We start from the raw sequence: 9,973 nt of genomic DNA, 5'->3' as shown, positions 1-9,973 counted from the left end.
TCATGTATCTTTAGCCCCAAAGAGAAAAATTTGGGCTGTAAATATAAATTTGAGAGTAGTTGGCTGAGAGTTTATGCTATGGTGATCAATTTCAAAAATACAAGATTTTCCTAAGCTAAAACAAAAATTTTATCTTTCTACCAAATTTGAAAATATTCATAGACTTATAGAACTTCATGAGGGACATACCTCAGATGACAGCTAGTTGATCCTCCTGTTTTTTTTTTTTTAATAAAGGATGCTTATGCAAACTATTATAGTTCGATATTAACATGGTCTTTAAATTCTCTGAAGAAATGCTAGACAATGCAAATTGTTTTGTATATTATGCAGTAATTTATCAGACAGATGCATTGTGTGGTAAGAGAGATTATAAAATTTTTACTCTGTGATCAGAGGAATGATTCTATCCTCTGACCCTAGTATCATTCATTATGGTTTGGGAACTTGGAAATTCTGACCACAGATTATTTTGTTGGTATCTATCACTTTGATATATCTTAGACAGCTACATGTGTTATTTAAAGGAAATAGTAAATCTAGTAAATAAGTGTTTAACCACTTCAGCATATATTTATGTTCTGAAATCTAAAACCTTTACTAAGTTTTCTCAAAAGTTTTTGTAGAGTTAGAAATAGCATCAATGATATTTTTTTCCAAATTTTATGAGATTCCTTACTGGGAAAGTGTCATGAGCATTTTTTCTTTTATTGAATGAGACTGAATTATACCAACTCTTGGAGAAAGAATGCTACATTCTTGTTGGGTTTAATTTTTTTCACCAAGATGTTATAAAAAGCCTGCCAAAATTAAATGAAATCAAACATTCCCCAATTTTGTATTATCTCAATTCATGGGAAACTATTTCTTACCTTCCTAAAATACTTCTTTCACTGATTAAAAAAAATGATTTTCTGTACACTTTAATACAAGAAGCTTTTGGTTGAAATGTATAATGTTAGATATTTGGTGCATTGGACATATTAAATTTATGTAGTGTTGGTTTTATAGAAATGTGAATGGCTTTGCAATGTATTTTATATGATTGATGAGATCAGCTAGTTATACATGTTACTGAACAATCTACAGGTATTAGAGAACAAAATTGTGTTGATCATCACCAGTATAATTGTACTTATTTGACTGCCAAGCTACCACACTAATTAGCTACAACATGACTGAGTCTGTGGTACTGTGTAGACTTAAGTTTTAATTCTGAAAATTGCTGGATAATTAAGTATCAGTGCTAAAGGAAGAGATCGCCATAGCTTTGCAGGTATTTGCTGTACTCTAGGAGAAGGGGTATTTGTAAAGCAAAAATCCTAAAACTCTATGGAAACTATTCTATTATGAAAGTGAAGTAAATCAAATTTGGGGGAATTATTCAAGGTTGTAGAGTTCCATGCTTTTGACTTCTGATCAAAGCCTGTAAAAAATTCAACCCTAATAATCTATGTCGTGGTTACTTAATATCTTATTGTAAGGCAAATTTCAACCAGAAGTTACACTTCTGCTGTGTCCTTTGATACAGAAAAGAGTACTATGTTCCTAAGAAATCTAGCAAACATACTATCTAAGCCAAAGGTAAGCATGTTCATATAATCTTTTACATGTATTCTCCCAGATACTCAGATACTCTCTCTCAAGTACATTAAAAATAACGCGGTCATGTTTCTTTAGGTCTTTAGGGATTTATTTTTTTGTTTGGTTGTTTTTTTTTTTTAATAGAGGCATGATTTGTTTTTATTTATTTGTTTGTTTGTTTGTTTGTTTTATACATACATGCACTGGGTACAGTCAGAAGCACGGGAGGGTGAGAGAATTCACCAGAGCCAGAGCGGGTAGCAGAGCAGGCAGAAGGACCGAAGTACACTGCTGAGGGGAGCAGCGGGCAGCAGGAGAGGTCTGCGCGCCATGTGGGACCCTCCTCCGGTGGCCGGGGAGCAGCCGGGGATCGAACCGGCTCCTCGGGCGCGGGCAGCTTCGCAACCCAGCGCTCAACCGCTGCGCCACCGGGGAGGCCCTTGGTTGGTTTTTGAATGCTAAAACTTTCACTTAAACTTTTCTAGTTGCTAGGCACTTTTCCAATTTTTACAAATTAAACACTGGTCCTGACCTCCAAAACCCAGTGCAGCCCAATGTCATCAGGAAACACCAGTTGAAATAAAGATATCTAGTTTTTCAAAACCTCTCCTGCTTCTTTTTTCTCTTGACATTACCTATCTCTTTCCCTCCCTAGCTTTCTAATCAGCAATGAACCCATGTGTTTATTTATAATATAATTAAAATTCTTATGACCACTGACAACTCACACTCTGAATAAGCACAGAAAACTTAAAAATTATTTTTTCTCGGATAGACATTTTTATGTGTCTGTGAATATGTGATATACAGATATTTTTTATTATTGTTTGCTACCTTCCCCGCCATGAATCAAACGAATATTACAAAACCATGAAGCCTTTAATTCAATTTGAAAAATAAACTACACTTACTTTTTCAGGTTCTGATAATTTGCTGTGAGTTGAAAAAAAAAGATACGAAGGTCACACTGTCCAAGATAGTACCTACTGTATTTAGCACTTAGAATATTGCTAGTGCAAATAAAAATAAAAATAGGGCCTCCCTAGTGGTGCAGGGTTAAAGACACCTCTGTCAGCTACTGCCAGCCTCTACAGCATGAGTTCGATCCCAGCTGGCCAGGGAGCAACCCACATGACACAGCAGACCTCTCCTGTCTCACCTGCTGCTCCCCTCAGCAGTGTTTTCAGTCTGCCTGTTCTGCTCCCCACTCTGTCTCTGGTGAATCCTCTCACCTCCTGCACTTCTGGCTTACACCCCAGTTCTTATATGCATAGATAAATAAATCTTGAAAGAACAATAAAAATATAAAAATATTCTATACTGCATGTCTAAAATATATTCTAGACTACAAAGAGTTATAATAAATAACTCACAATGTCAATTTTTGGTGTCGCTTACATGTTGAAATGATATTTTGGACATAGTTGGTTAAATAAAATAATTATTGAATTGCTCATGCCTGTTTCTTTTTAGATTTTTAATGTAAAAATGTATTATATTTGCATTGGAGTGCCTTCTGTTAGATAATTCATGTTTGTTTACAAAAGCATGATCTCATTTAAGATTCTTTGATATAAAAACTGATTGGAAAGAATTAGTATATTCTGAACTCTAAAGTATTTATGAAAAATGGCATTCTGTTAAAATTATGAATAAGCACAAGTTAGTGTTTTTATAAAGCTAGTGGGCAATGTGTGGATATGTAAGAGAAAAGGCTCAGTATTCTTATATTCCTGTTACATTGTCCTTTTTCATCTAATTAGGGCAGCATCTGGGACTGACTATACTTAACCTCAGGGAAGTGATGACTCAGTAGAATGCAGAGAACAAAAGTGATTATTCACTTCTGAGTCTTATAAGCCAGGAACTTAGGCATGAATTTTTATTATCTCCATAACTAGATAAAGTTTTCCCCAGCTGAGAGAGGTTGGTGAGAATGAGCAAGAGGAAGATAATACTGGAATTTAGAGTGCCATGCCCCTGAGAAGGGTATATACCCTGAATTTCTTCTGGGCCACTGAGCTGGACATAGGGAGGGGGGAATAGAAGAATACACACTGGGAGACCAAGTCTTATATAAATAAGTTAGCGAGATCCCAGATTCTGACTTTAGCCCAGGTTATGGCAACAAGGTTGTAGAGTAGAAATGATAAGGTGGTTTATTTGGTAACATGGCCTTATTTTGTACCACATATTTCAAAACGTCATGAGAGAGAGTATCTCACTTTCCCATTCCATCAAGAGGAGCATGAAAATAAGTGAAAGCAAGTTGAACAAGGGAAAGATGTCACCTATGATCAGAGGAAACGGATTCAAAGTAGCAACTGGTGTGGACACAGAACCAAGAACAGATGGAGGAGGGAGAACCCAAGGTCATATTGTTTTGTTATTTCCTTATGTAGTTTGACATGTTTTCCAAGAACGGTATTTCCTACAAATTAAAATTTAGGTCTACAGACTTGATTAGATTCAGGGTGAATGTTTTGGGCGATTATATATCTTTGGGAATGTTGTATGCTTCATATTGTCTCACAGCAGGACTGACATAATGTAGGTTTTACCACCATTTGATCCCTTGGTTAGTTTTGTTACGACCAGATCGCTCCATTTCTACACACATATTTTCCACTTGGCAATAAATAAATCATTTGTGAGGTTACATTTAATCTTTCTAACTCCTTCCTCTCTTTCCTTCACCGATTTAGTTCTTAACCAGTTACTTACGTCAAAGAAGTTATTTCCTCTCCCTGAAGCTTCCTCCCCTCCCCATCCATTTACTAAGAACAAATATGAAGTTGTTATAAGGATTCAGTGTAGTAAATTGTGTGAAACAGTTTTATAAATTGCCCACTATTTTATTCTATAAAGAAGTGGTTTAAGATGGTGCCCTGAGGAGCACAGTCATAAAGGAGAAGCAGAGTTGTTCTGGTACATGCTCAACAACTAGCTTTTCAAACAGAAAAGTCCTACTTTTAAAAACTTTGCCAGTTTCTAGTGTTATTACTCCTACTCTGGCCAATTTCAAGCTACCACCTTGATGTCAACAAGATTGCAAAATTCCAGAAAATTTAACAGTAAGTTCTTCTGAGCTTGAATAAGGTAATCTCAGCACACCACAGAGAAGATGATTCCAGACACATGGTTGTTAGATCTAGCAAATAAAAATGCATCCAATGTTTGAGAATCACTTACACTAATCATGCTCAGCGAAATAAGCCAGAAAGAAAAAGAAAATACCACATGGTCTCACACATAGCAGGAGTTTAGAAAACCTAAAAAAGGGACCAGAAAAAAGAATAACTATAATAAAGAAAAAATCAAAATCAACAAGCAACTATAAACCAGAGACATACTATGGGGGAAGGGGGGTGGGGAGAGGAGGAATTGGGGTCAAAATAAGGGGGTGCAATTGTGTGGGGAATATAAACAACAAGATGAAAATGCATACATTGTGCAAAAAATGAAAAATGATGTAAGAAATATATAAAAAATAAATAAAAAGTAAAAATAATAAAATTATGCATGTGCAAAATAAACTGGACAACTGAGTGTATATCTGATTGTCGTACTAGGTAGGATATACTCTGCCAAGATACTTACTAAATATTATATATTAAAGATATTTATCTTTATAATGGGAAGAATAGGAAAAAAAAAAACACTTTTGTTGTCATTGCTATAGTCTGAGTGTGTTCATTCCCCATAAGAAGAAAACATAGATTTGACTATGGTTTACTGCGACACATGTACAGACATGAGTTCCTTAACGGCAAGACATGTGAGTTCTTAGAAATGAGTCCTTAGACACTTCATCCTGTGTGAACATGGTGGAGAGGTGTATGGATGCTACTGGTATAAAAACCACAGGACTTTAGGATGGCTGCTGTGTCACTAGTTAATAGTAGAGGTGATGTATCATTGACCAAAACATTTTGTGATGCATGATTCTACCAATTAACTGGGGCTATGTTAAGCCACAATGCTATGGAACTGGGTAGCTTAAACAACAGAAATTTACCATCTCACAGTCTGGCAGCTACAAATCTAAGATCGAGGTGTCAGCATGTTGGGTTTCTTCTAAATCTTTTCTCTTTGCATGACAGATGGTCACTTGTGTTCCCCCATGGTCTTTTCTCTATGTGATTCCTTCTTTGTATACCCTTCTCATTTTCCTTTTTATTTTGGTCCTGTTTACTATATTTTCTTAGTATTTAACAATACCATTATTTAACAATACCATTTATTGGTTATAGTCCCCTTGCTGTACAGTCTCAGACTTATTTACTTTGTAACTAAAAGTTTATAATTCCTGTTACTCTTTACCTATTTCACCCACACTTCATCCCTCTACCTCTCTGGTAACCACTAGTCTGTTTTCTGTCTCTTAGCTATGCTTGTTTTTGTTGTTGTTGTTGTTGATGATGTTATTGTTGTTTTCATATTCTACATATAAATGAAATCATGCAATATTTGTCTCTGTCTGACTTATTTCACTTAGCACAATATCCTCAAGTTCCATCCATGTCACAAATGGCAAGATGCTATTATTTTTCATGACTGAGTAGTGTTTCTTTCTCTCTCCCTCTTTTCTGTGTGTGTGTGCGTGTGAGTGTATCTCCCTCTTTATCCTTTCATCCACTGATGGACTCTTAGGTTGTTTCCATATATTGGCTATTGTGAATAATCCTAGAATGAATATAAATCTTTCAACTTAGTGACTTTATTTTGAATTAGTGTTTTTTTCCCCAAGTAAATAGCCAGAATTGTTGGATCATATAGTAACTCTATTTTTAAATTTTCATATTTTCCATACAATTTTTCACAGTAAGTAATTTCTTCTTATAAGACCACCAGTCATATTAGATTAAGATCCACCCCAAAGGTCTCATTTTAACATTATCAATTCTTTAAAGACCTTATATCCAAATACGGTCACATGGTGAGGGACTGATGCTTGGGATTTCAAAACAGGAATATGCAGGGATAGCATTTGGCATTGGGGACCAAAGTTCAGTCCCTAATAGCATACTTCTCTATGTCCAAGGGCATTTGAGTTGTAATATAGCTTTCTAATTCTTTTTCCCCAGGAAAATAATTAGTATTTAAAAAGTGCTAGTCAACACACAGATCCAAATCATGTACTCCATTGTCAATTCCTCTGATTGCTTCTTATCTTGCTCTAATTACAAGTCTTTATTATGCCCTCTAGGGTTGTACACAATCTGTTCTTAACCTCCTTATCTCTGTGTTTGTCTCCCATTATGTTACCACTTGATCTCTTACTAGGACACTAAGACAATCTTCCCACTTACTCTCCCCCTGTTGCAGAACTCTTTCCCCTGTTTCCTCCCTTTGCAAATGTTCTTCATTCAGATATTATCTTCTCATGAGAAGATCCTTGGTGAACTATCTAATTTATCTCACCCTGACTTTCCTTACTTTTTTCCTCTGCATTTACCACTAATAAATTTAATATTTTATTTAATGATCTTGTTTATTCTGTCTCCTCATAAGCACACATTGGATTTTTTCTGCTTTATTGACAAGTGTATCACATCCATTTAGAAGACTGTCTGACAAATTACAAATAATCAAAAAATACTATGAATGACTGTATTAAAAATGCTGAGGTTCAGTTTGGATTTATGTTCTCTCAACTTCTCTTGTCCATACTACCAAAGAGCTGTGCAATGCAGTGGTCAAGACCATAGGCCTTCACAGCATAAAGAATCGGGACTCCCTGGTGGTGCAGCGGTTTTGCGATGGGTTGCAAAGCTGTTCGCAGCCTCTGCAGCGGTGGTCTGATCCCCGGCCACCCGCGAGGGTCCCACATAGCGCGCCCCTCAGCAGTGTATTTTGTCACTCTGCCTGTTGTGTTCCCCACTATAGCTCTGGTGAATTATCTCACCCTCCCGCACTTCTGACTGTACCCAGTACTTGTATAAATCAATCAATCAATCAATCAATCAATCAATCAATCTTAAAAAAAAAGCATAAAGAATCTATGGGTCTGAATATGTTACAGCACTGATCCAAAAGAGGGGGTCCTTTCCCCTTTAGGGAAGGAACTCACCAGAGAATGCTAGGTGTATTTGAACCAAGGAAGACTTTATCAGAGAGACTCATGCATAAGGGACCCAGTGAGAAAAAGGAGAATTTAACCTAACTCCTTGAAAGGAGTTAGGAGGCAATATTTAAAGGGTAGGTCCACAAGGAGAGCAGCAAGATGGACTGTTCTTTTGGTAGCCTGTGCCCCGTCAGCACAGACCAGTTACATTTCAACTGCACATCTGGGCTCTCTGCCTTGTCTCTTGAGGAAATTTTGAGAAAATCACTAGTCAGGATTGAATGTGTTTTGTCTGTCATGGTGCCTCATTGTCGGCATGGTGGGTCAAATTGTACAGGGCTCACCAGTCCATGATTTAGTCCACCTGTTCAAACAGGACTTGGAACAATTCATCCTACTGGCTGGCAATTTCTTTTACATGGGCTGTCGTAACTATACCACCTGCCAGTGATGGCCTTGGACAATAAACTTATCTGAGTCTTAGATTACTCAGTGAAATTGAAATTATCTTCTTAAAGGGATGGCAGCAAGATTACATGGGTAAGATGTTAAGCGGATTGATTGATATACTGTAATTCAAATTCAAATCTGTTGCAATTGAATAATCAGGTCTGTTCTGGAAAGGTGGGGGTGCAGAGATTATAAACACTAGATGATGTCCTGATTCAAATAACATCTTTATGACCCTCAAATTATAGTATATATACATGTATAAAATTTTTCCTGCCATTAAAAAGAGATCATCTTTGAAACCATTAAGGAAAATTATCTCAACTTGGTAGCTTCTCTTGGTTTCAAAGCTGAAAGGCAAGTAAAAAATGAAGACTGATTCTTTACTATCTTTTATATGTTGTGTGTGTGTGTGTATTCATTCTCTTTTATAATTTTATTATCCTTGCTTACCCTGCACTTTCAAAATGTTTCTTATAGAATTATTTGAGTTGGAAGGGATCTTTCTATTTTTTCTCTATCCTTTAATGATACAAGTGAATGAGGCAAAATCCAGACTGATATATGCCTAAAGATAATACATGGAAGACCAGGAATAGATGTGAGATGGAAAAGAAAACTGAACACTGCTTACCATGTGAGTTCTGGCAGGTGTTTTTCACAGAAAATAAATGAAGCTTGGTTGAGGTGATGCCAAATGACCATTATAGTACTTATTCTGTTTTCTTTCTTTTAACTAATGAAGAATTGCAATCCTAGTAATGCTGGACTTAGGTCTCCCACTGAGAAGATGGCTTATTGCTTAATGGTCTCCTGGTGAATAGGACTACAGGGTGTTTTGTGAAGATTCCTCATGATTTAAATTGACTTGCATTTGTAAGACTACATTTGAGTTTATAACCTAACAAATAGCCACCATGTATTTTGAAAGAATGCAACTCACACATGATCTACCCTCTCTACTCGCAATGCCTACGAAACAATCATTCTTCTAAGGCTTTTATATTTCCTGAGACGAGTTTTCTTCCTCTTGCGTTTTCCTGAATGAGGAAGTGCTTATAATCTCACCTCTTAAATTACATTTTAAGGCCTCACAAACCATAGTAAAGGAAGGGACAGAGTCAGCACTAATTTCATAAACTATCTGTAAGGGAATTTAATTGCAATTTGACTTATTTTTCTTTTAGGAAGAAGTTGTAAAGGAATCCCATAAATTTTGAAGGAGGAATAAATTCTTTCTCAAAAGGGGTGAGAACTGTAGTAAAATGTTAAAATAGCACAAATTAAAGTTGACTGGAATCTCCTGTAAAATTAAACCAAGCCAAAAGGTAGTAAATATTACTCTGAAATAAAGTCAGTATCTTTCCAGCAATAAAACTGATTAAAATATTGCATTTAGATGTATATAGTCAAAGACATTCTGAATTAGGATAGACAAAATTAAATATGTCAAGAAACAGTATTTTGGATTGAATGTAATGTTTTCTCAAACTGTACTCTTAAAATATATTGGTTTTTTTCCTCATAAGTTGATATATCCTGGGAAAAAGCTAAATCAAGATTTTTGCCAAGAAGTAGGCTCACCTTACCTGATAACATATGAATAGAAAATATAATTATTTCTTAATAGTTGTAGTTTTGATGTAGAAATAATTATAAACATATATAAAAATAGAGAAATAGCATCACATCTAAATTTTCCAGATGAAGACTGTCATATTTTTCTCTCAACTTCTCAATATATTATTGTTACCTTTTACATGATTATTGAGTCCTTAGGAATACACGCATGGACATGCACATGCTATTGCATAAGAATGTACATTATGATTCTCTATTACAGGTGTACTGTAAGAAAAGAAGTGCCAGTCC

Source organism: Talpa europaea (assembly GCF_964194135.1).
Source record: "Talpa europaea genome assembly, chromosome: 10".
NCBI lineage: Eukaryota > Metazoa > Chordata > Mammalia > Eulipotyphla > Talpidae > Talpa > Talpa europaea.
Note: the sequence above shows the minus strand (reverse complement) of the source record.